The following is a 25,387-nucleotide window of genomic DNA, read 5'->3' as shown; positions in this document are numbered from 1 at the left end:
TCCCTTACCTCTATCCTTATCCTTCATTTTCTATCCCAGATGAGATTCATTCTTACGCTTCAATTTTTCATATCAAGGCTTCAATTTCCCAATATTTTCCTCAAGTGACTAAGGCTCATCATATTCAATCCGATCTCTAAATGCTAATGGAAAACCACCGAACAATTACTGAACTTTAGCCTTCTCATATTTAAGATACGGTACATACCTCAATAGCTCAAGGATCTTAGTCATGTACTCTTCATTTGTCATTGATTCCATCTTTAGATCATAGAATTCTTTAGCCTTACTGTCATGGTACCTTTCTGACAAGTACTTCTTCCTAAAAATCCTTTTCAACTCATGCCAACTCAAGTCCTCCATCCTGATGTCTCTGATCCACTTCACATCTTCCCACCATATATTTTCTTTACCTTTTAGGCTGAAGATAGAAATTATGGCCTTCATGTTCTCTATGTACTCACACAACTCAAAGAACTTTTTCATCCAAAGTATCCAAGCCTCTGCATCTTCTACTTTCTTCAAGTCTCCATCAAAATTACGTGGATTTTCTTTCTTAAACTCATTTGGAAAGTATCCCCTATCACTCCTTTTGCAAGGATGATAACGATGACAATCATGATGCTTTTCAAAACCATAATTATAACAATCATGTATCCATTTCCTTTCCTATCTGGAGTATCCAACAATCTTCCATCTCTGGCCATGTCATCTCTATTTGACCTGTGACCACCATGAGACCTACTACCATAAGTCCCTTTAGTTTTTTCCTCCTATCCATGGTTGATCCAAAGTGGCCCCTGCCACTGCAATTATGACAAACTCTGAAGGATTATTGCATTAACCTCTTCATGTTTATCTTATGCATGCATGATTTTTTCGTTGTCCGCCTTACAACTCCTTACTTATTCCTTCAAGCTTCTCAATGTGTCTATAAAATAAAAAGAGTGCCCAAAACCACGTTTCTCATCCGATTCATAGGGAGAGTCTTTGTAGTCTATCATATTGCTAGTCATTTCTACTATCTTTCATGCCATGCATACTATGCTAGCTAAACCAAATCACAATAAACCAACATACCTTAGCAAAATTCGAGAAGGGTATCTCATCTACAAGATCAACCAATCAATGTAGTACATGTATAACATAATCATGAAAACATATATACATATAATACATAAGCATATAAACATATAACCATGATTCTAGCTAGATTCTAGTCATCAATGCATGACCATATCAACTACACATACCATGACCTCATGTAGGACAACAACAACCATACCAATGTATATTGACAATACACAATCATAAACAATGTGTAACCAATCATACACTCATGACAACACACTTTACAACAACAACATCCTCTTTCCCATGGCGACATCACTACAACCATGACCAACACCCTCCATATGCAACAAGCATATAGACCACAAGGATGATTAACACACATGTAACTAACATGAATGCATGACCAACGCACACCGACCATCCAGTCCAAGGGGTGAACCATCCTTTGATACCACTCTGTAACATCCTTATCCAACATCTACCCAAGTAACCAACCAACTAGAGTAAACATGCTATGATAGGCCACTATAATGGGATTCAACCTCCTAGGTGACCTTAAGGAATCAGAATCAATGGAAATACACCACACAAAGCTCCCACATCAGCATAGGTCTTCCTAGGTCACCTAGGAGGTTGAATTTCTTGGTCATCATACCTCAGTCCTTTAATTTCTTGCTTGATGTCCTAGAGGTCTCTCTTAATAATATTTAGTCTCTTCAATACCTTCTCAACCCCCTTTCATATCCCAATAATGGTAGGAGACACAAACCCATCTTCATTTTCTTCTTCATCATCATCATTCTAAGCACCTTGAGAATCGGGGATGTTATTAGTTGATGGAACATCTAGCTCAACAACGAGCCTATAAAGATTTCGAAATTGTCTTTGCAATACATCCCTGAATTCTTCCTCTCCAAGAAGGTCCCTTGCATAGTTGAATCCGGTCCCTAAGATGATAAACCTTCCTTCAACAACAACACTCTAGATATGTTGATAGTTATATATGTTGTCTGCTGGAACTAAAAGTAGCTCTTGCTTCAGATATTCCACTAGAACAAATTGGCCCTTCCTGTTCCTCGGTGGTAGAAGGTCCTGCACCCATTGTGGCCTTAAAATAACTTGAACTAATATTACCCCTTGGCAAGTGGCATATGACACACAAAGTATTAGAATGCTTTTAACAACAACCTGGTTCATAAATTTAAGAGTTTCACTGATGTCTTGTGATGAGCGAGCCAATATATTGATCTATTAGCCCATTTCACTTTGAGTTCAACTCAGATGTCATTAGCATTGATGACTATTGAAGTTAGGTTCTTCTCAAGTTTGTAAGCGGCGGTTTAACTATTACCTGACCCCAAGATTTTTTGTAGAGGTGCACACATGACAAATAAAAAAGGTGGGCATAAAAATGAGATAAGGTGCAGATCAAATTATTAGACATAGATATAAAATATATCAAAAGGAATTAATTGTTAGGAACGATATCTAGTTTCATAAAAAATAACAAGGAATTTTATAATGTTCCTTGTATCTCACTCCACTCATTCTTCAATGATGGGCACTCTTCTGTAGAACCGACACTGTAAGGTAGCCAAACAACAAAACAAGAGGTAAGCAAAAATGATGGTAGGTAGGAGAAACTCGGGATATAATATTGCGGTCTGATGCCAAATTGTAGAAATTTCCTAATGCAAGTTTCAAATTCCATGTTTGGTAGAAACAACAACACTATTGTGGGATCCTATAGCCAAATCAACTACCATCCAGACCTTATGTCTTGAGGGTGGTAGAGATTATGTAAGCTAAGCTACCGATGGATATTCATGCCTTTTCAACTACTTTGAGGCTTGAGATCTATTCATATCTACTTTAGGTAATATATTGTAAAGGATATATGAAGTCTAGACAACTTGGTGGTATTTTGGTATCATTTATAGGGAGGGATTTTCCCATTATGAATCTACATGTCATGCTGGTACGGATTGCAAATAGAAAAAGGATTCTTATTTGAATTTCTTGAATGTGAGTTTGCACCATTCTTTTATAAATCTTTTAATTGTCCTCAACTATTTCTATATCCTGGTCTCTTCAACCACTGACAAGTTGGTTTATAGAATACATGTCAGTTATGATGAATACAACTTTCCTTAGGGCTTGAATTTTCAGTAATCCCAGTTTTTGGATGCCAATATTGATTACAAACTGCCAAATCAATTATGATTTTCATTTCTCTAAATTTCTCCTAATGAGGCTTGTTTTCTGTGAGTTTTGTTACATCAGAAACATTCCAAACAAACAATTTGTTTCCCTATGGGTTCCATGGTTCTTTGAGGTGTAACCAATTTAAATTCGTAAATTCCAATATTTGAGTCATTTACTTAGTTTCTGTTAGTTCACCAGGAAGGTTTGGATCATGGCAACCATAGAGTTTCATTTGTATCCTAAAATGTCTTTGCATAGAGATAAATCCTAATCATTTTTGGTCGGTTGTGACAAATTAAATGACTATCCTTTCACACTAAAAGGCAGAAAGTATGAAAATTTGTATTTTCCTCCCTAACAATATTCATTGTGGGCTAGTAACTAGTTGATAACTTTCATTGAAGTGCAATAAAAGAGGGGTGGAGACTGTGGACAAGCCAAAAACTGCTGGAAAACAATATGTGTTTTGTTATGTTTTCTTCATTCCATGGAAGGATTTTATGGTTCATTCCAAGTCTTCGTTTATAGAATCTGATCTAGATGATATCCTGTTGAATTTCTAGAGATTCCATTTTTATAGGGAAATAAAGGAAAATCCCTGTTTATTGGCACAAGTAGCCATCTATGAAATTTTTCCAATAGTTTTCCTATTTCAAACATGGAAGGCCTAGAATGGAGCCTCGATGATGAAGGAGAATTCAGGGCAATTCTAAGAGGCTTAGATATTGTTTTATAAAGAGAGATCTGAGAGTTGATTATCCAGAGAGATTCCAAATTGATCCTTGAAGCATTGTTGGATAATTAGAGTGAATCATATGGAAGCATTCATTTTGCTCCTCACAATCTTCAAGTAGAAGCTCTCTCTTACAATCTTGAATTAGTTTTCCTTAAATGGATAAGTGGATGAATCTAACATATTATGCCTTCCACCCCAGGTAATGTGATATCCATCTTTGACTCTATTTAAGGTTGAGAAGTAAATAGGACATGAGATCTATGATATTTAGAATAAATCAGTCATGTCTCCTATTCTTCTCAAAGATAAAAGAGAATCTAGTTCGACTATTTTCTTTCTGTATTTTTAAAGATTAAAATCAAAGGGTCATACTCGCAACCTTGGGAAGAATCTAGGAGTGTGATTTGAATCATTTCACTCAAAATGGAGGCCAAAGTAGATGTATCTTTATCCACCTAGCTACCATGTTTGTGGCTTGTACCAACCTTTCTCAAGTATTGTAGGTATGAAAAGCTTTGAATTGTGATTGCCATGATCTTGTTCATAACAAAGTTCTACTTTCAACATCATTCTCACAAGGTCACTTGGGTGCACATTCTCAAAAATTATGGGACCAAATCCGAGTACTAAACCCTATAAAGATTCTCTTAAAATAACCTCCAACTCTTTTCTAGTTGTAAATCCCCTTTATTGTCGACCCAAAGTAGATTCAATTTTGTTGTACATTGTTACTAGACATCCAAGGAATTCCTCACAAAACCACTCACAATCCACTATGATGAAATCAATCTCTTCAAAATAAATGATTTCTCCAGCTTTATGCAAAGGGCATGCTATGGCTCTCCGCCTCTCTTCAACCTTTGTGGGGTCATCATAGCGAGATTGTATTCTTAGTGTTGGAATCTTCATTTCACATAGTTGAGAAAAATCTTCCCATTTCATAACTGGCTTGTTGGAATGCTCAGATTTCCGATTGAGCAACAACACTCTTAAGTCATTGTATACTCGGTAAATTTTGGGAACCCTTTCCAAAATTGTATTGGTTCTTTGTTGCACATGATGAGCAACCTTATTCACTGAACCAGATGACCTTGCATCCACTGTATATATGGTTTGGGATAATTTTAAAAGGCCAATGAAACAATCCCTAAGCCTATAAACGCATTGGACCGTTGATAAGTACAATTCTGAACTTTCAGAAGTTTGATCAATATGAGTGAAAACAACTGTGACATGAGTGAGAAAGGATTATGCTCTTCTAGTTGGAAACAATAAATCTTAGCCAATATAATATCTCTTCTTCATGTTCTTGAAGCTTTTTGGATTGTTTGTTTACTGGTTTTCTGAACAGGCTACAAATTATGAGATAGAAAGATGGGCTCCTGGGAACAGGGAACATGAAATCATGAAAAACATGGAACTCATGTTGACCCAAAGGTCCCAAATTGAAATTCTAGTATCATCATCTTCTAGGACCTTGATTTTGATACCCTGAGTTCTTGTGATGGGTTCAACTAGGTTTATTTTGTCTATTGATGGAATCTTGGCTTGAGAAAAACTCTACGATATGGAATTACATAGAGTTGTTTTACCTGCAACCAAAATTGCAGATATTGGTCATTTGAATTGGAAAAATCAATCTTGGTTGTCCAATTTATCATGGAATACCTAATAATATTCATAACAAGGATAAGTCATCTAATTTCAGAAACTATGAAATTTTTTTACTCGTATGAATTTTGAAAAGCTTAAAACTCTTTTTAGGTCATATTTTATTTGATTCCAAATAATGAATAATCTTCCTCGTGGTCATTGCATGATCGGTCTAGCTATCTATAGTTGTTTTTAAGTATTATATATAATACATTATCATTCTCCTCACTAAATATATCCACAATATATATAACTAGATTGGATCGTTGCCTTTACCTTTGTGTATACTGAGAAATTGATTAAGGTTGAATACGGAAAGTCATAAATCTTTCCTACAAATTCTTGTCCAGAGAGGAAAACTCTAGCATTTTTTGGCACTATCATGGGCATGTCTTCTAGAAAATTAATCTGTGGCTCAGCATTACATTTTTTCCAAACCGTTGGTGAACAAGATCAGTCTTACCAGAGGCTTCAAGTGGAGTTTCATTCAAATCAATATCTTCAAGCCAGGGATTCACCTGCAATGTATCCATAATTTCTTCAAGTACTGCAACTCCTTTACATCCCTTCAAATACAGTGACTTCAAAGCTACATTTCTTTCAAGATCTACAATAATTTTGATGAAATTAGCTGTAGCCATGCTACAATCATCATTTATAATGAATTTTAGAAAACTCTAGTTTGTGGATATCATCTGCACCAATGCACTTACACCAAAACTTCCCATTTTGGTATGAGGTCCCCCAATGGAACAAAATTCCACATAAGTATTTGCTTGAGGCTGGCCTGCTTTGAATCTATAAGAGGACAAAGAAAATGATCAATTCCTTATCCTCCCATTAGATTTCTTTCAAGTTGCAAGGATTGCAGGGTATGGTTCGAAAACAAAGCAACTACAATGTAGGAAACACCCTTATCACTCATTCCATTGTTTGACATATTCAAATGTTTCAGAGTCCTGCTTTCTTAAGGGGCCCTCCTAAAATCATGAGCACATTTGGAATTTATATGATTTCCACTTATATCCATATTTTCTATACTATTGTTACGAGCCAGCACACATGCTATTATGTAAGACCTAGAACTATCAATTCTGTAATTCCTTAAGACTTTATTGGAAGGGATGAGCTCCACTAAGAGATCATAGCTGAAGTGACACACCTCTAAGGCCTTGTGTTGACACCAATGTCAAAAATACCATGGTTAGTTCTATGAGGTGGATTACTGTATGATAAATGCTACCCATAAAGGCTCAAAACAATAGCTCCTGCAATTGACTTCAGTGTCTCTACATCCAAATCACCATTGACATTGCCACTAGAAGGAAGTGATGAAGTCGTTTCCTCTGATTTTCCACTTACTACAAAATGTTCCATGAGTTCAGGACTACCAAGTAAATCATCCATCTTCACTAGAACCATCACACTATTTTCATTACCACCGAGAAATTCTGAAGTAATCATCATTTTGAGGTGGGCATCACCTGTAAGCTTCAGAAGATACTTTGTATCTGTATCTATTGTTGCTAATGGAAATTACAACCTCACTAGCTTCTTTTTCATACTCGGATGTGTTAGCGCTTGAATTTGGTCTCAGGCTGAAAAAGACAAAATCCAAGGCAACATCAAACCACTTAGCCTCATAGTTAGCCCTACGAGGACAGGAGAGGGCTCTCTCCGGGTCTATCTCGGCAAAAGGTCTTAAAAGGGCTGAGATGACCAATAAAGAACACTGATTTTAGGCTAGTAAACTGATAGGGAAAGTTTGATTTCAAATTTTTAGGGTTTTGTTGGAAAACTGAGCACGACAATTTTGGGTGCGGGGATGAGACACAGCTTTTGCAGAGGTGTTTTTGGGGCAAGGTAGGAGATTGTATTGATGTCTTTGAAGGAGATGAATGGATAGATATGATTGGTGAGGAGCTAAGGAGAGCAAGAAACCATCAGGAGTTCTCCTTAAACAGATGAAAACATATATATTAAGCAAACTTAAAGGCAGAGCATAGAAACCATGAATTCTACCTTAACACTTCATTTACTTAATTTGCAGAAGAGAAGAGTAGGAAAATGATACACATAACAAACTTACAAGTACATGAGAGAAACACACCATCAACACAAATCACCACAGGAATCCCAAATAGTGCTGCAAAACCTTGGTCTTTCCTTTGCCAAAATTGCAGAGATATAAAGAGTAATACAGTCTAAGCTTATCCCTCAAGATTCCAACCATGAAAATGACTAAGAAAGTACATAATATAGGCAAGCTAACACATTTCCTTTCCTCTAGGGGTCGAGCTCATCATCCTAGGAGCTGTTTCAACCAATTCTAAACTGAGCACTACAATCTAGGCAATCAAAACAACTTGCCTCTATAAGTTAGGAAACCAATTCATTCATTAATTTTTTGCTATTTTATGAATGAATCTTCTAGAATAGGTAAAAAAGTGTCATCTCAACATAAAATTACATCAATTACATCAAGGAGGGTGAAAAATCCCACCAAAAGTCAAAACTGGTCAAATGCTGCGTTTTCCTGAGCTGAAGATGAAAAATTGAGAAAATGTCTTGATGCGTAGCGCGCCTTTGAGCCCACTTTTAGGGCACTTCCCGGCGTCCAAATGAGGCTCAAGTGGGCTTTTTGGAACGTTCTGGATGTCTACTCTCCAACCGAAGTGGAATTTCTCAATTTGGTGCCCATTTACCCCTCCAAAAATGCAATCTCCCAAGACTGCTACCTGTGTGTCCAAAAAGTGGCAGAAGGTCATTTTTTGCTTGTTTTTTGACCTTTTGGGGGCCCAAATCTCAATGAAATGTCTTGGAAGTGGCTGAGCAAGTGTAATTTGTCATGAAAAATCCAAAAATGCAGATTTTTTGTGAAATGGACCTCCCCATCTTCAGGGTAGCGCGCGGCGCGCTACGCGCTGAGGGCAAAAACCTGTTTTTAGCAAAAAAACTTCAAAATTGACCAAATTTGCTCCAAATTTTCTGAATTTTGAGTTGGGGGTGTATCATTGAGCACCATGCTCCTTCAAGGAGGCTTTAGCCAAAATCTGAAGTGGATCGAGCCTTTTCCTCCGTTTTAGTTCCTTGGCCAATCGTCCTTTGAGTACCTTCATTTTCGCTTTGCATACATGCATGCGGGCCCAATAATGATTCTTCATGTGGCGGAGCATATCTTTGTCCCTATTTGCCTTGGCTAGCAACTTCTCTAGATGATTGTTCACCCGGATGAGCATAGACCCTTACTTAATAGGTGTCAAATCACCAGGTCTCTTGCGAGCCAAGTTCTGGTCTTCTTGGATCCTCCGCAACTCATCAAGAGTGTGTTCATCCTATAACTGTTTGTTGCGCTGCTCTAAGTATGTGATTGTCCAATTTTCCATTTCCAACTTCTGCTGCAACAAGTGATTTTCTGCCTTTTGTTGCTGAATGATCTCCTTTAGCTCCGAGCTAGGAGAACTGATGTCAAGGTCAATAATGTCTATGTCCGGATCACCTGATGGTCCCTCATCAATCATGGGCTGCTTACCTCTCTCCTGTACCTGTGCTGCTGTCGAAAGCGAGGCCCCTTCCACCTGATGTGGAGATAACACTCGCTGTGCTGATGCAAATAAGGCCCTGTGGCCTCTCTGGTATGTAACACATGTTGGAGTGCTGACATGCTCGGGCTCTGGAATGTGAAACTGATGTGAAGGCCCTCCCTCATCATGGAAAATCTCAGGAGGTGGTTGTGGCACCATAAAGAAGTCGCGAGAAATGAAATCTTCCCAAGCAATACCCTGTTGTGCCAACTGATGCATCACTATGATCTCGATCAGTGCATAATGATATATACTTTTGTGTTGTTGTGCGGGGTTCTTCCTTTGCACTACGGGCACCATCTTCTCTATATTTCGGCACATGAAAAATGGAATGTTCATCATTCGTACCCGGGTGAAATGCATCAAAAAACGGATATGGTACGAATATAAACGTGAATATCTGCCTTCATAAGTGAAATAGTGCATAATGAGCCTCATCAAGGGTGCATACTCATCCCTTAGAAATCTGAAAGGAAAAACAACAGTTAGGTGTCTCATGCACCCGGGTTTGATATATGGTTGATAATGAAATCTGTCTAGCTCCTGGTGCTTGTTCCACTCCTCCCCAACATTTGGTATCCTAGTGGCTTGAGCAACAATTTCAGGTGATAGGGTGAAATCCACTCCTGCAAGGTTCACATGACCATTGTGCAAATGTAGGACAAACAAGCGGACTAGTTCTCTGTGGTGTTGAATTTGTGAGATCCACTCACAATATCCAAAGCATGATTGATACTGAAAACATGTCATTGCAAGTGGACAAGCTTGCAAATGAGCCAAAGAAGTGGGCTCCTCCCTGACATGCCGACCACCTTTACCACCCTTGTGATGCCTCCTTGACACTTCTACCTCTGGTGTTGAATCACTGTCATAACTCTGCTGATAATCTGATTCGGTTTCTGACATGGTTTTGAAGGCAAGGTGGCTGAAATGTATTGCTGACTTTGCACCCAATTAACTGTTGTTTGACTTTTCAAATGCTGTCACCAAGGGGACATAAATACAAGGGATTTATTAGGGATAGGGGAACATGAGGGAATTAGGGACAATAAACTAAATAAGGAATTTAGGGAAGGCAACATGGGAAATCACAAAATTGTGGGATTTTAAGGTGAAGTAGGGTTTGGGAATTTAGTAGGTTTTAGGGATTTTAGAGAGGAAAATTATGAAATTTTATTGGAAAATTTGAAGGAGAATGTTGATGAAAATGAGGGAAAAGAGGGATCACAAATGGGCAACCTTGGACAGCAAAATAATTTGAAACCCTAGCACCATTAAGTCTTTAAATCTTCCACAGCAATGTAGGTTTTGACTTCTCATTTTCATGGCATTTAAACATATTAATTTCTCATTCATATTGCAAAACCAAATCTAGCCATGGAGGAGAGGCCTACATGAAATTTGCTTGAGAGAAAAGAGGATTTGGTAGCTTGCTAGCAGTTTGTTGGGCGAAAAACCCAACGCGTAGTGCGCCTCGCCCAACGCGTAGCGCCTCTCTGACGCGTAGCGCACAAGCAATTTTTTTCTGTGAAAGGCAGCCTGATGCGTAGCGCCCCTGACGCGTATCGCGCCCTCCCTGATGCGTAGTGCGCCTCTGAAACTACCCAATTTGCTCAATGACTCTTGAAATCGCCTTTGCAATGATTCACCTAGCTTGTGAGAGGCAAATGAGTTGCTAATGAAGAGTGATGTGCTTTTATAGGCTTCCTTTAGAATTTTATTTGCCCAAAACCCACTTTATAATGTTTGAGTGTTGATACTTTTTTGAATTAATTGGCTCTGACTTCTGGTTTCCTTTCTTTGAAAAATTGGTTGAAATGATGATTTCTTCTGAAAATTTTTGCAGGGATAGCTTCTAAGATGCTTTGGCAAAGGAGACCAAGGCTGCACTTCAACATTTGGACAATTTGAAATTTTGACAATTTTTACAAAAAACGAGATAATGAGCTTTGTTTTTCAAAAACAGAGTTTTGAAAACAAGGTGAAAATTTAGCTGTACAATAGTGAGAATTATTGAAATGATGTTTTATGAAGGACATCCCTCTAGCCTGCTAGTCCTTTATGACCTCTCAAGACAAAAATTGACTCAACCCTAGACCTAAGACCTCAAAATTTAAAACAAGATGAATGACCCTTTGAAGATTTTATTAACTTAAACAAACCTAAACCAGCAGTGCCAAACAAGAGGGGAATAAAAGACACAAACTCCCTCCACCGAGATTATGGCATGCCTAACGGAATGCAACATGATCACACTGATGGGACACCTAATCATGAAATGCAAAGAGCTTTGATCTATGGTGGAGGGCTACTAGACCGACTCTAACATTGGCTCCAATGGGGATGGTAGCTCCTTGGAGATGCCAAGAACCTCAGACCTCTGGGAGAGTAGACCAGTGCTTTCAACCATTGGGCGATGGAGTCATTATTTACTCATTTGACACAAGCTCTGACAGCTTTAGTAATTGCAGATTTGACTGAAAATTGGACACAACTTTGACCCAAACTAACTCAATTTTGGACAGAAAATGGATTGATAAAAACACCTTGACAAACCTCAAACCAACCAATCTTCATCTTCAGAATTATAGCCTTCACCGTGAGCCCCAGACTGAGGATGAAAGATCAGTACACGCATGCGATAAAATAAGAATAAAACGGTATGTACAATGATGGTGACAAGAACAGAAAATGCTCAGACATGATACCTCTTTAGCAGCCGACCATTGATCGACCCTACGGGATAATCATCTTCGTTCATTTCCTTGAGAAGAAAAGCATTTTGGCCACGATATGCTGCGATCTTGTAGGGACCCTTCCATAAATTGTCAAATTTGCCATGCTTCCCTTTGTCTTCATTCCGAGCATCCCACCTCAAAACCACATCATCTATTTGGAAGTCATCTGGTTTTGCTTTCCTGCCATAAATATTCTTTATGCGCTCTTGCAACTTGAGAGTATTGTAAAGAAACTCCTCCCGTGTCTACTGTAAATGAATCATTTGATTAATCCGCCTCTGCATGGGATCTTCCTCACTACCAGCTTCTTGAAGCAATTTGACCACCGGAATAGCGAGTGAAGTAGGAAACACTGCGTCTATCCCGTACACCAACTCAAAAGGAGACATGCCAATTGACTTTTTCTGACTTACCCTATCAGCCCACAGTGCATTCACTAACTTTTTATGCCAACTCTTCTTATTGATTTCCAGCAACTTTTTAATGATATTTACCAAGGACTTATTTGAATACTCTGCCAACCCATTTCCTTGCGGATGGTAGGCGGTAGAATGCCCCAAGCTGATATTGTATTTGTAGCAAAAGTCAACCATTCTCTTTTATTTGAATGCTGTTGCATTATCTGTAATTAACTTACTTGGACAGCCAAAACGTGACAGTATATTATTTTCAAGGAAAGAAATAATTACCGCATCCGTGGCCTGCCGGGTGGGAATGGCTTCAATCCGTTTTGTGAAGTAATCTGTAGCTATCAATATCCATCTATGTTGTCCTGACGATGGCGGATGAATTTCGCCGATAAAATCCAAGCCCCACTGCTGAAATGGTGCGCTGACTTCAATTGGTTTGAGAGGCAATGGCTGTAATTTCTGTTTCCCTTGAAAAATTTGGCACTCATGACAATTCTTGACAGCTTTATATACATCTGAAAACAATGAAGGCCAATAAAAACCTGCCCTTAGGATCTTATTGTTGTAGTCTTCCAAAACAAATGGCCCCCGCAGTCACCTTTATGAAAATCTTCCACAACTATTTTGGCTTCCTCCTCGACCAAACAATTCAGCAATATTCCACCGGGGTCTTTCCAATATAGTGCAAATTTGAGGATGCAAAACTTGGCTGCTTTCAACTTCAATGTCCTACTTTTATTTCGAGGCATCCCGGGAGGTGAAGACAAATTTTGAAGTACATATATAATATCAGCATACCAAGGATAAGAAACAAAGATTTCAGATACCTGTTGTGCTGAATTCTCCTCATCTTCATCGGACATGGCAGCCATCAAATTGATATCTAGGACATGTAGATTTGTTTCAGCCATCAATTTGGCAAGACCTTGACCTTTGATTAGCTTAGTGGGTTTAATTTCCACATCATACTCTAATAATGCAGCAATCCACCTACCACGCCTTCCTTCCGGTTCTGCCTGTACTAAAACATTCTTTACTGCTGCGTTAGGAACATATGCGATAATGTGGGAAATCAATATATACACATGGAAATCCTTCAAGGCCTTCACAAGCACAACCGCTTGTTTTTCGATGATGTTATACTTCAATGCTCCGTCCCTTATAATACGGCTAAAAAAAACAATAGGCTTCTCAACTCCGTCTCTTTTTTGCATTAGTACAGCTGCCAATGTGTGCTCAGAAGCAAATGAAAATAAAATAAAAACTTGTGTGTAATCCGGACTGATTAGAGTAGGGGCTGAAGATAGAACCAACTTTACCAAATTGAAAGATTTTACCGCCTCTTCGGTCCACTTTAGCTGGCTGTCCTTTTTTAGCATGTTTGTGATTTCTCTAAGATGCTCGGCAAGATTCGGAATGAAGCGACGCAGAAAATTCAACTTACCATTAAAGGACTGTATTTCTTTTTTGTTCTGAGGCTGCTCGATTTGCTGAATAGCTTCAACACGTGTAGGATCTATACGGATGCCGTCTTTGGAAATGATGTGGCCCAAGATCTTGCCTTCACTCATGGCGAAAAGACTCTTCTTTGGATTCAACGAAATACCATATTTTCTGCACTTTTGAAAAACCATTTTCATGTAATATAAATGTTCTTCATCAGATTTCGAAAATACAGTCAAATCATCAAGGTAAACAACTAAAACGACATCTTTCTCGTTGGCAAAGGCCATATCCATCGCACGCTGAAAAGTGGCACCTTCATTTCTCAAACCAAACGGCATCTTTGCATAATGAAATGTTCCCCATGGAGTAGTGAATGCAGTTTTGTCACGATCATCCTCATTCACCAAAATTTGATTGTACCCAGAATAGCCATCGAGTAGCGACATCCTTGATGCTCCAACTACTCGCTGCAATATATGATCCATCTTGGGCAACGGATAATTGTCTTTTAAAGACACCTTATTCAAATTTCTGAAGTCAATGCATAAGCAGATCTCACCAGTCTTCTTTCTTACAGGCACCAAATTGGATATCCAATCGGAAAATCTGATAGGTACTATGATTCCAGACTTGTACAACCTATTCACTTCTTTTTCTATCAATGGGAGCAATTTAGGATTGATTCCCCTTAGTTTTTGACGGAAAGGTTTCTGATTTGGCGTTATAGGAATAGTATGCTGAATGATATTAGTGTCATATGTTTTCAGATCTGAATAATCCCATGGAAGGACATTAGAAAACGAAGATAACAATCTGACATACTCCTTCTTTACCTTTGGTGACAAGGATTTTGATAGCTTTACCATCTTGGGATTCTCAGCTGCTCCAATGTTTACTTCTTCAACACCTTCTTTAGTTGGTCTCAATGTTGGTTTACGGGCCACATCATCTTGATCAAACAGCTCTTCCAAAGGAATCAATCCTTTAGGAATAAAATTGTCCTTAAGTTGTAGCACATCCATTTGATTTACTTCATCTGGTTCTATATATATGGAAATATCTTTAAACTCGCCTTCAATCTGCAGAAAATCTTTAATTTCTTCATCATTCTGGAAGACTTGCCAACATCTTTGATTATCCGGAACTGTGGGGCGGTGTTTTACATAAATCTCAAATTTGTTGCTGGAATTCATTGGAATTTTTAAGTTACTTGCTACCTTGGCCAGCGCATCCGCAACACCATTTTGTATGCAGGGCACACATGTCAAAGTATGTTTAGAAAATAATTTCAAAATATCTAGGACAACATTTCGATATGCCCTCATACGAGGATGCTTGGCCTGAAACTCACCTTTAACTTGCTTTATCACCAACTCGGAATCACCATAAACTGCAATCTTCTTTGCTTTCAACTTGCGAAGAATTTTAAGGCCAGCAATGAGAGCCTCATATTCTGCCTCATTATTTGAACAATCGAATGCTAGTTTATAAGAACACACTCTCACCTTGCTTGGGACTTTGTCTCGGGCAGAAAAAGGGACTTCGAATCCACACACCAATACCAGCACCATCGCTGCCCACAGCGCCATCAAAATCCATGGTCCAAAGACCATCTTCATCTTCTTCCAATTGCTGAAACTGTGTTGCCTCTGTTTTTTCTGTTTGCTGCCCCTTAGCTTCAGTTGTTTGCTTCATGGCAACTGGCTTTTCTTCTCTTTCCTTTTGCATAACTTCTCTAAAATTTTCAGTAATCTCTGGTATATCCTCTGCCTGAACCAACTGACTATCTATCTCATTAAAATTATCAGCAAACAAAACAAACGACTCCAAATCTGTATGTACATAATTTATAGGATGATTTATTGGCTTTTCTTTGCTAGTTATCATGTATTTCATCTTTTGCTCCCGATATAAATTTCTCATTTGACCGAAGACTGGAATTGTAGCATAAGAAAAATCTAGTTGAAGTGTACCTTTCAACTTAGCTCCCCAAGACCTTGAAAGCAACATACCAAAACGCGGAGGAATATCTGCCACAACCACATCCATCAAGACATTCTTAGGTGGAATTTGATCTAGGCTTACCACCAAGTCCTTGATCAATCTGATACACTTTACCCAGCTGGAATCAAATGAATACAAATCATGATATTTTCTTGTGATGTCTAATCCCAGCTTTTCCATGATTGCTTTCGGCATCAAATTGTGCGAAGCACCCGAGTCAAACATAGAATTATGTAAAACATACTCGTGCAACCTCAAACTGATATAGAAGGGAGGAACATCAGTTTCAGGAGACTCACCATCTAAAGTAGGCCCAAAAATTAATTCCGGCTGATCATCTTCTACATTTACCATGTCAAGCATTGGATCAATATTCAGAATTTTGGAAATTTGACCTCGATAGCTGGTGTTTTTCATGATTTCAGGCAATGGAATAGACACTTTTAGCTTTGAAATTTCATTCTCCAAACTAAATGCTGAAACCTTTTCACCTTCTTTGGCCGGAACTTCTCTTCTTTCAACTTTATCTCTCATTGTGCTTGGTGGCTGATTTACCTTATCTTCTGAAGATGATTGACCTGTTGGGGGATCAATTATCTCTTTTCCTTTTTTCTGTGGGGAAGCTGAATCATTTTTTGCTGAAGTATCTTTCTTCTTCTGAATGGGATTTATGGGAACAGCTCGATTTCTTAATTGTCTCTGCTGAGTGGACAAAGCATTGAGATATCCTCTTTGGTACTCCTCTGATTCTTCCTCAAGTGCTGCATCATTTGATAAGATATAATTCTCATCCTGATGGATGACGGAGTTTCTCACAAATTCTTCTTCTTCTGTAATATAGGTAGGCAAATCATCAGGAGTGAAAAAGTGATTTTCCTCTCCTACAGTATCACCTTCATCTTCAGATTCTTGGCTAACAAAATTCTGCTGAAGAGGAGGTTTTATTTGCTGCTAAGCTGCTAACTCTTGTGTCCTTGTTTCACGCTGCTTAATTCTGTATTGTCGCTGCTGCGAACCTTGGAAATTAGGATTTCAAATCTACGGTTCCAGCTTGTCGAGATGAGCCTTTTCGAGCATCCTTTCTACCTTTTCTACCTTGCGAAGGAGCTGATCTGATGTAGAAGCTTCTTCTTTGATTGTCACTCGTTTTTCCGCTTTCATCCTTGCTCTTTTATCATTCAAATTCGCTTCAACACTAACAGCGATTTTCTGCATATCCTCCAAGGTAGGCGGATCTCTATCTCGCAGTGAATAAGCCATCTCCGGATCAAAGCCATCCGGGAATTTGAGAAGAGCTGATTTTCTAGATGGTCTTAAATCATCTGGAATAGCATTGTAAACTGTGTTAAATCTGATAATGTAATCTTGGACAGACTCACCATGATTGCGTTTGAGATTGTTGTACTTGGCATTGATCTAAAGTGGATCCTTTCTGAAGTTCATCCAATGTGGGTATGCTTCTAGCTGTTAAACCTCTGAACCATTTTCTTACTTCTCCTCCGAATGTTTGCACAAACAAACGCATAGTTACATCTTCTTCATCTATCTCATATAGATCAAAGAAAGTTTCCATTTTGTCTATATGCTACTGAGCAGAAACACCTTGAGGAATGCCATCAAACATGGGAATTTTACTCTGATAATCAGCTGGCATATCATGCAGATTTTGAGGAAGAGCAAGAGGGGCAAACCGGGCAGCCATTGCTTTAGGTAGATTGGGTCTAGGAGTAGTAGGTGTAGCTGTAGTATGAGGGGTATAGGGAGGTGTAGGCGGAGGAGAAGCGATATGGGATGAAGAGGGAGAATTGACTGTAGATTCAGGATGTGTGACTATAGGGGATATAGAAATAAAAGAAGGATTGGTCTGCTCATGCGAAACAGAAGCCGTGATAGTAGATCCAATATTGACAGATATAGTTTCGAGGCAATCAGCAAGATCAGTGACTTGGATATCTGTCTGAAGGTGTCATAGGATGAAATTTTCAACCAATTTATTGTGTCTCTCGATTTCAAGGGCAGCAGCAAAATCAGGGTTGGGAACTAGAGAATCAAGTGCACTTTCAGATTTGGTTTTGAACAGGGACAACTCGAAGCTCTCGTCAAAATCAATGTCTTCAAGATACTTAAAAACAGCTGGACATGAGTGAGATTTGAATATATGACTAGAATCTGAAGCCAGCTTGGATATCAAGGAACAAATAGCCAATCAGCCTGTGAAAACTCTCAACTTATCATCAAAAGTTCAGAGTTTACAAATGTACTGGGGTAAAATGCAAATGAAGTGTTGTATTCACAAGCTCATGGAGATGGACTGAAGCAGCGTTTATCTACTTTCGCTTATGCAAAGCAAAAGCGTTTCGAAGGCTACCTGGCATAACTTCAGGCTCCGTCTAAGACTTATGAAATAAACACATCAACCCGCAAACAAGTTGTTCTCCCCAGTATGGTCGCCAATATGTTAGCGCTTGAATTTGGTCTCAGGCTGAAAAAGACAAAATCCAAGGCAACATCAAACCACTTAGCCTCGTAGCTAGCCCTACGAGGACAGGACAGGGCTCTCTCCGGGTCTATCTCAGCAAAAGGTCTTCAAAGGGCTGAGATGACCAATAAAGAACACTGATTTTAGGCTAGTAAACTGATAGGGAAAGTTTGATTTCAAATTTTTAGGGTTTTGTTGGAAAACTGAGCACGGCAATTTTAGGTGCGGGGATGAGACACAGTTTTTGCAGAGGTCTTTTTGGGGCAAGGTAGGAGATTGTCTTGATGCCTTTGAAGGAGCTGAATGGATAGATATGACTGGTGAGGAGCTAAGGAGAGCAAGAAACCATCAGGAGTTCTCCTTAAACAGATGAAAACATAGATATTAAGCAAACTTAAAGGCAGAGCATAGAAACCATGAATTCTACCTTAACACTTCACTTACTTAATTTGCATAAGAGAAGAGTAGGAAAATGATACACATAACAAACTTACAAGTACATGAGAGAAACAAATCATCAACACAAATCACCACAGGAATCCCAAATAGTGCTGCAAAACCCTGGCCTTTCCTTTGCCAAAATTGCAGAGATACAAAGAGTAATACAATCTAAGCTTATCCCTCAAGAGTCCAACCATGAAAATGACTAAGAAAGTACATAATATAGGCAAGCTAACACATTTCCTTGCCTCTAGGGGTCGAGCTCATCATCCTAGGAGTTGTTTCAACCAATTCTAAACTAAGCACTACAATCTAGGCAATCAAAACAGCTTGCCTCTATAAGTTAGGAAACCAATTCATTCATTAATTTTTTGCTATTTTATGAATGAATCTTCTAGAATAGGTAAAAAAGTGTCATCTCAATATAAAATTACATCAATTACATCAAGGAGGGTGAAAAATCCTACCAAAAGTCAAAACTAGTCAAATGCTGCGTTTTCCTGAGCTGAAGATGAAAAATTGAGAAAATGTCCTGATGCGTAGCGCGCCATTTCTCAACGCGTAGCGTGCCTTTGAGCCCACTTTTGGGGCACTTCCCAGCATCCAAAGGAGGCTAAAGTGGGCTTGTTGGAAAGCTCTAGATATCTACTCTCCAGCCCAAGTGGAATTTCTCAATTTGGTGCCCATTTTCCCCTCCAAAAATGCAATCTCCCAAGACTACTACCTGTGTGTCCAAAAAGTGGCAGAAGGTCATTTTTTGCTTGTTTTTTGACCTTTTGGGGGCCCAAATCTCAATGAAATGTCTTGGCAGTGGCTGAGCAAGTGTAATTTGTCATGAAAAATCCAAAAATGCAGATTTTTTGTGAAATGGACCTCCTCGTCTTCAGGGTAGCGCGCGGCGCGCTACACGCAGAGGGAAAAGACCTGTTTTTAGCAAAAAAAATTCAAAATTGACCAAAATTGCTCCAAATTTTCTGAATTTTGAGCTGGGGGTGTATCATTGAGCACCATGCTCCTTCAAGGAGGCTTTAGCCAAAATCTGAAGTGGATCGGGCCTTTTCCTCTGTTTTAGTGCCTTGGCCAATCGTCCTTTGAGTACCTTCATTTTCACTTTGCACACATGCATGCGGACCCAATAATGATTCTTCATGTGGCGGAGCATATCTTTGTCCCTATTTGCCTTGGCTAGCAACTTCTCTAAATGAGTGTTCACCCGGATGAGCATAGACCCTTACTCAATAGGTGTCAAATCACCGAGTCTCTTGCGAGCCAAGTTCCGGTCTTCTCGGATCCTCTGCAACTCATCAAGAGTGTGTTCATCCTCTAACTGTTTGTTGCGCTGCTCTAAGTATGTGATTTTCCAATTTTCCATTTCCAACTTCTGCTGCAACAAGTGATTTTCAGCCTTTTGTTGTTGAATGATCTCCTTTAGCTCCGAGCTAGGAGAACTGATGTCAAGGTCATTAATGTCTATGTCCGGATCACCTGATGGTCCCTCATCAATCATGGGCTGCTTACCTCTCTCCTGTACCTGTGCTGCTGTCGAAAGTGAGGCCCCTTCCACCTGATGTGGAGATAACACTCGCTGTGCTGATGCAAATAAGGCCCTGTGGCCTCTCTGGTATGTAACACAATATGGAGTGCTGACATGCTCGGGCTCTGGAATGTGAAACTGATGTGAAGGCCCTCCCTCATCATGGACAATCTCAGGAGGTGGCTGTGGCACCATGAAGAAGTTGTGAGAAATGAAATCTTCCCAAGCAATACCCTCATGTGCCAACTGATGCATCACTATGATCTCGATTAGTGCATAATGATATATACTTTTGTGTTGTTGTGCGGGGTTCTTCCTTTGCACTACGGGCACCATCTTCTCTATATTTCGGCACATGAAAAATGGAATGTTCATCATTCGTGCCCAGGTGAAATGCATCAACAAACGGATATGGTACGAATATAAACGTGAATATTTGCCTTCACAAGTGAAATAGCGCATAATGAGCCTCATCAAGGGTGCATACTCATCCCTTAGGAATCTGAAAGGAAAAACAGCAGTTAGGTGTCTCATGCACCCGGGTTTGATATATGGTTGATAATGAAATCTGTCTAGCTGCTGGCGCTTATTCCACTCCTCCCCAACATTTGGTATCCCGGTGGCTTGAGCAACAATTTCAGGTGATAGGGTGAAATCCACTCCTGCAAGGTTCACATGACCATTGTGCAAATGTAGGACAAACAAGCAAACTAGTTCTCTGTGGTGTTGAATTTGTGAGATCCGCTCACAATATCCAAAGCATGATTGATACTGAAAACATGTCATTGCAAGTGGACAAGCTTGCAAATGAGCCAAAGAAGTGGGCTCCTCCCTGACATGCCGACCACCATTACCACCCTTGTGATGCCTCCTTCGCACTTCTACCTGTGGTGTTGAATCACTGTCATAACTCTGCTGATAATCTGATTCGGTTTCTGACATGGTTTTGAAGGCAAGATGGCTGAAATGTATTGCTCACTTTGCACCCAATTAACTGTTGTTTGACTTTTCAAATGCTGTCACCAAGGGGACATAAATACAAGGGAATTGTTAGGGATAGGGGAACATGAGGGAATTAGGGACAATAAACATAAATAAGGAATTTAGGGAAGGCAACATGGGAAATCACAAAATTGTGGGATTTTAAGGTGAAGTAGGGTTTGGGAATTTAGTAGGTTTTAGGGATTTTAGAGAGGAAAATTATGAAATTTTATTGGAAAATTTGAAGGAGAATGTTGATGAAAATGAGGGAAAAGAGGGATCACAAATGGGCAACCTTGGACAGCAAAAAAAATTTGAAACCCTAGCACCATTAAGTCTTTAAATCTTCCACAGCAATGTAGGGTTTTGACTTCTCATTTTCATGGCATTTAAACATATTAATTTCTCATTCATCTTGCAAAACCAAATCTAGCCATGGAGGAGAGGCCTACCTGAAATTTGCTTGAGAGAAAAGAGGATTTGGTAGCTTGCTGGCAGTTTGTTGGGTGAAAAACCCAACGCGTAGCGCCCCTCTGACGCGTAGCACACGAGCAATTTTGTTCTGAGAAAGGCAGCCTGATGCGTAGCGCGCCCCTGACGCGTAGCGCGTCGTCCCTGATGCGTAGCGCGCCTCTTAAACTGCCCAATTTGCTCAATGACTCTTGAAATCGCCTTTGCAAGGATTCATCTAGCTTGTGAGAGGCAAATGAGTTGCTAATGAAGAGTGATGTGCTTTTATAGGCTTCCTTTAGATTTTTATTTGCCCAAAACCCACTTTATAATGTTTGAGTGTTGACACTTTTTTGAATTAATTGGCTCTAACTTCTTGTTTCCTTTCTTTGAAAAATTGGTTGAAATGATGATTTCTTCTGAAAATTTTTGCAGGGATAGCTTCTAAGATGCTTTGGCAAAGGAGACCAAGGTTGCACTTCAACATTTGGAGAATTTGAAATTTTGACAATTTTTACAAAAAACGAGATAATGAGCTTTATTTTTCAAAAACAGAGTTTTGAAAACAAGGTGAAAATTTAGCTGTACAATAGTGAGAATTATTGAAATGATGTTTTATGAAGGACATCCCTCTGGCCTGCTGGTCCTTTATGACCACTCAAGACAAAAATTGACTCAACCCTAGACCTAAGACCTCGAAATTTAAAACAAGATGAATGACCCTTTGAAGATTTTATTAACTTAAACAAACCTGAACCAGCAGTGCCAAACAGGAGGGGAATAAAAGACACAAACTCCCTCCACCAGGATTATGGCATGCCTAACGGAATGCAACATGATCACACTGATGGGACACCTAATCATGAAATGCAAAGAGCTTTGATCTCTGGTGGAGGGCTACTAGACTGACTCTAACAGAATGAAAATTATTCCATATTGGATATTGATTGTTTAAACAAAAACAAGCTAGTTCCCCATCCTTGTAGACAATCTAGTGAAAACAATCCAGTTGATTTCATTGGCTTAGCTGGTCTCAATATGTTTTTCATGTCCCTAGAGCTACATCCATAGAATCCTCTCATTGGTTCTGATAGAAACAAGCTTTCATTCATTTTAGGAAAAATAGATGACATGAAATGTTCATCCCCTACTAACGTTTGCAAGTTTTTGGAGTAGAGCATGTAATTTACTACATCATCATCAAAACCTAAAATACACCCTAACCTAACCACCTCACATAAACCTAGAACAAGATTAGGATGCTCAAGCAACAAGCCAGATGAAATCACCTCTGCAAAATCAGTTGTTGAGGAAATAGTTTCCTTTTGATTGTGTGGGCTAGACTTTTTGATCAAAATTTGCTTCTTACACTTTTCCCATCTCCCTGGACTGGTTCTTCTTCCTTTAAACTTATCTTCCACATCATTTTCTATTGCTATTAAAAGTGAGTACTCAACTGTAAATTGTTTAGTAGATTCATATATAGTAGAATCAACAAGAGTACTCAGATTTTGATGCCTTATATGAGGTGGAAATTTGGTGAAAGGGTGTTCAAGATATGCTAAGATAACTCTATATATTCCTACTTTGACCATCCCCTTTCCTGCGGGAATATTTTACAAAGAGATGTCATTTGAAATAGAGATGTCAACCTTTTGTGTTTCTTGGGATATGTTCCGAGCTCCAAGATGGATATAAATTGAGAACAATGAGTCCAATGGTATTTGGGATCAGAAGGTTTAGGATGCCATGCAAATTGTCGTCTTGTAGAAGATCCCATGAACAACTCTTTCAACTTTAAGTCATCAACAATGAAGGTATCATTTGGGGCACTTAGCTGGATATCTACAGAGCTTGTGTAAGATGGCAATTTACTTCATCATCATCAAAACCTAAAATACACCCTAACTTAATGACCTCACATAAAAATACAACAAGATCAGGATGCTCGGGCAACAAGCAACTGAAATCACCTCCACAAAATCGGTTGCTAAGGACATAGTTTTCTTTTGATTTTGTGGATCATACTTTTTGATCAAAATTCGCTTCTTACACTTTTCCCATTAGAACATACTGGTTCTTCTTCCTTTAAACTTATATTCCACACCATTTTCTGTTGGTACTGAGACTGAGTACTCAACTGTAAATGGTTTAGTATCTTCATAGATAGTAGAATCAATAAGAGTACTCACACTTTGATTCCTTATATGAAGTGGAAATTTTGTGAAATGTTGTGCAAGATATGCTAAATTAACTTTGTATAGTCCTACTCAGAGCATCCCCTTTTCTGTAGGAATCTTTTGCAAAGAGATGTCATTTGAAACAGAGATGTCAACCTTTTGTGTTGGTTGGGATATGTTCCGAGCTCCAACATGGACACAAATAAAGAGAAATGAGTCCAATGGTATGTTGGGATCAGAAGGGTTAGGATTCCTTGTAAATTTTGGGCTTGCAAAAGATCCCACGAATGACTATTTCAAATTCAAGTCATGATGAATGAACGTTTCATTCGGGGCACTTATTTGGATATCTTGAGAGCTTGTGTAAGATGGAAATTTATTGCATCATCATCAAAACCTAAAATACACACTAACTTAACCATCTCAGGTAAACTGCAAAAAGGTCAGGATGCTCAAGGAACAATACTGTTGAAACCGCCTCTGCAAAATCAGTTGCTAACAAAATAGTTTCCTTTTGATTGTTTCGATCAGTCCTTTTGATCAAGATTCACTTCTTACACTTTTCCCATCTCACCAGACTTTTTCTTCTTCCTTTAAACTTATCTTCCACACCATTTTCTGTTGGTACTGAAAGTGAGTACTCAACTCTAAATGGTTCAGTAGCTTCATAGATTGTAGACTCAATAAGAGTACTCAGACTTTGATGCCTTATATCAGGTGGAAATTTGGTGAAAGGTTGTGCAAGATATGCTAAAATAACTCTGTATAGTTGTACTCCAACCATCCCCTTTCCTGCAGGAATATTTTACAAAGAGATGTCATTTCAAACAGAGATGTCAACCTTTTGTGTTGCTTGGGATATGTTCTGAGCTCCAATATGGATATAAATTGAGAACAATGAGTCCAATGGTATCTTGGGATCATAAAGGTTAGGGTTCCATGCAAATTTTGGGCTTGTAGAAGATCTCATGAACAACTCTTTCAAATTCAAGTGAGCAGGAATGAAGGTTTCATTTGGGGCACTTAGGCCATGTATTAATGTCCATGTGGAGTATACTCATGGATGCTCTTTTTTGTTATTATTTACAGTAACACTATATTTTTTTGGCCAAATTTTGGGACTAATCTCCCTTCAATCCCGCTATCCAACTAACAGAAGAGATGATTCCCAAGTTATAGGTTAAATTAAATGTCCCAAGGTACCATTCCTTTGGGAACAAACTTTGGGTCAGTGATGGAGCTTCTAAACCACAGCGTAGTTGATACTCAGTTCATCCTCTTAAACCATTGTTATGTATTTCCTAACTCCCACATGGGCTCTAAAGCTCTTACTTCTCTTCTACAATAACCAGACTGCAAAGAACCTTCCTTCTCTTCTTTCAATAGCCTTGATGGTTAGAAAGGGCTTTGCTTATCTATGTGAAATAGTCCCCACTCTAGATGTAAATCAAGCTATAAAACACCTTGTTGGG

The 25,387-nt window shown here is 39.0% G+C and overlaps 1 pseudogene; it reads right to left on the bottom strand.

Annotated features, from left to right (window-relative positions):
• Window positions 1-25,387, bottom strand: part of LOC149158129 (protein TORNADO 1-like) — a 56,933-nt pseudogene that overhangs the window by 27,379 nt on the left and 4,167 nt on the right.

Source organism: Pinus tabuliformis, chromosome 5_2 (assembly GCF_031772625.1).
Source record: "Pinus tabuliformis cultivar Carrire ecotype Pingquan chromosome 5_2, CPIR1, whole genome shotgun sequence".
Lineage (NCBI taxonomy): Eukaryota > Viridiplantae > Streptophyta > Pinopsida > Pinales > Pinaceae > Pinus > Pinus tabuliformis.
This window is presented reverse-complemented; position numbering and strand designations above follow the sequence as displayed.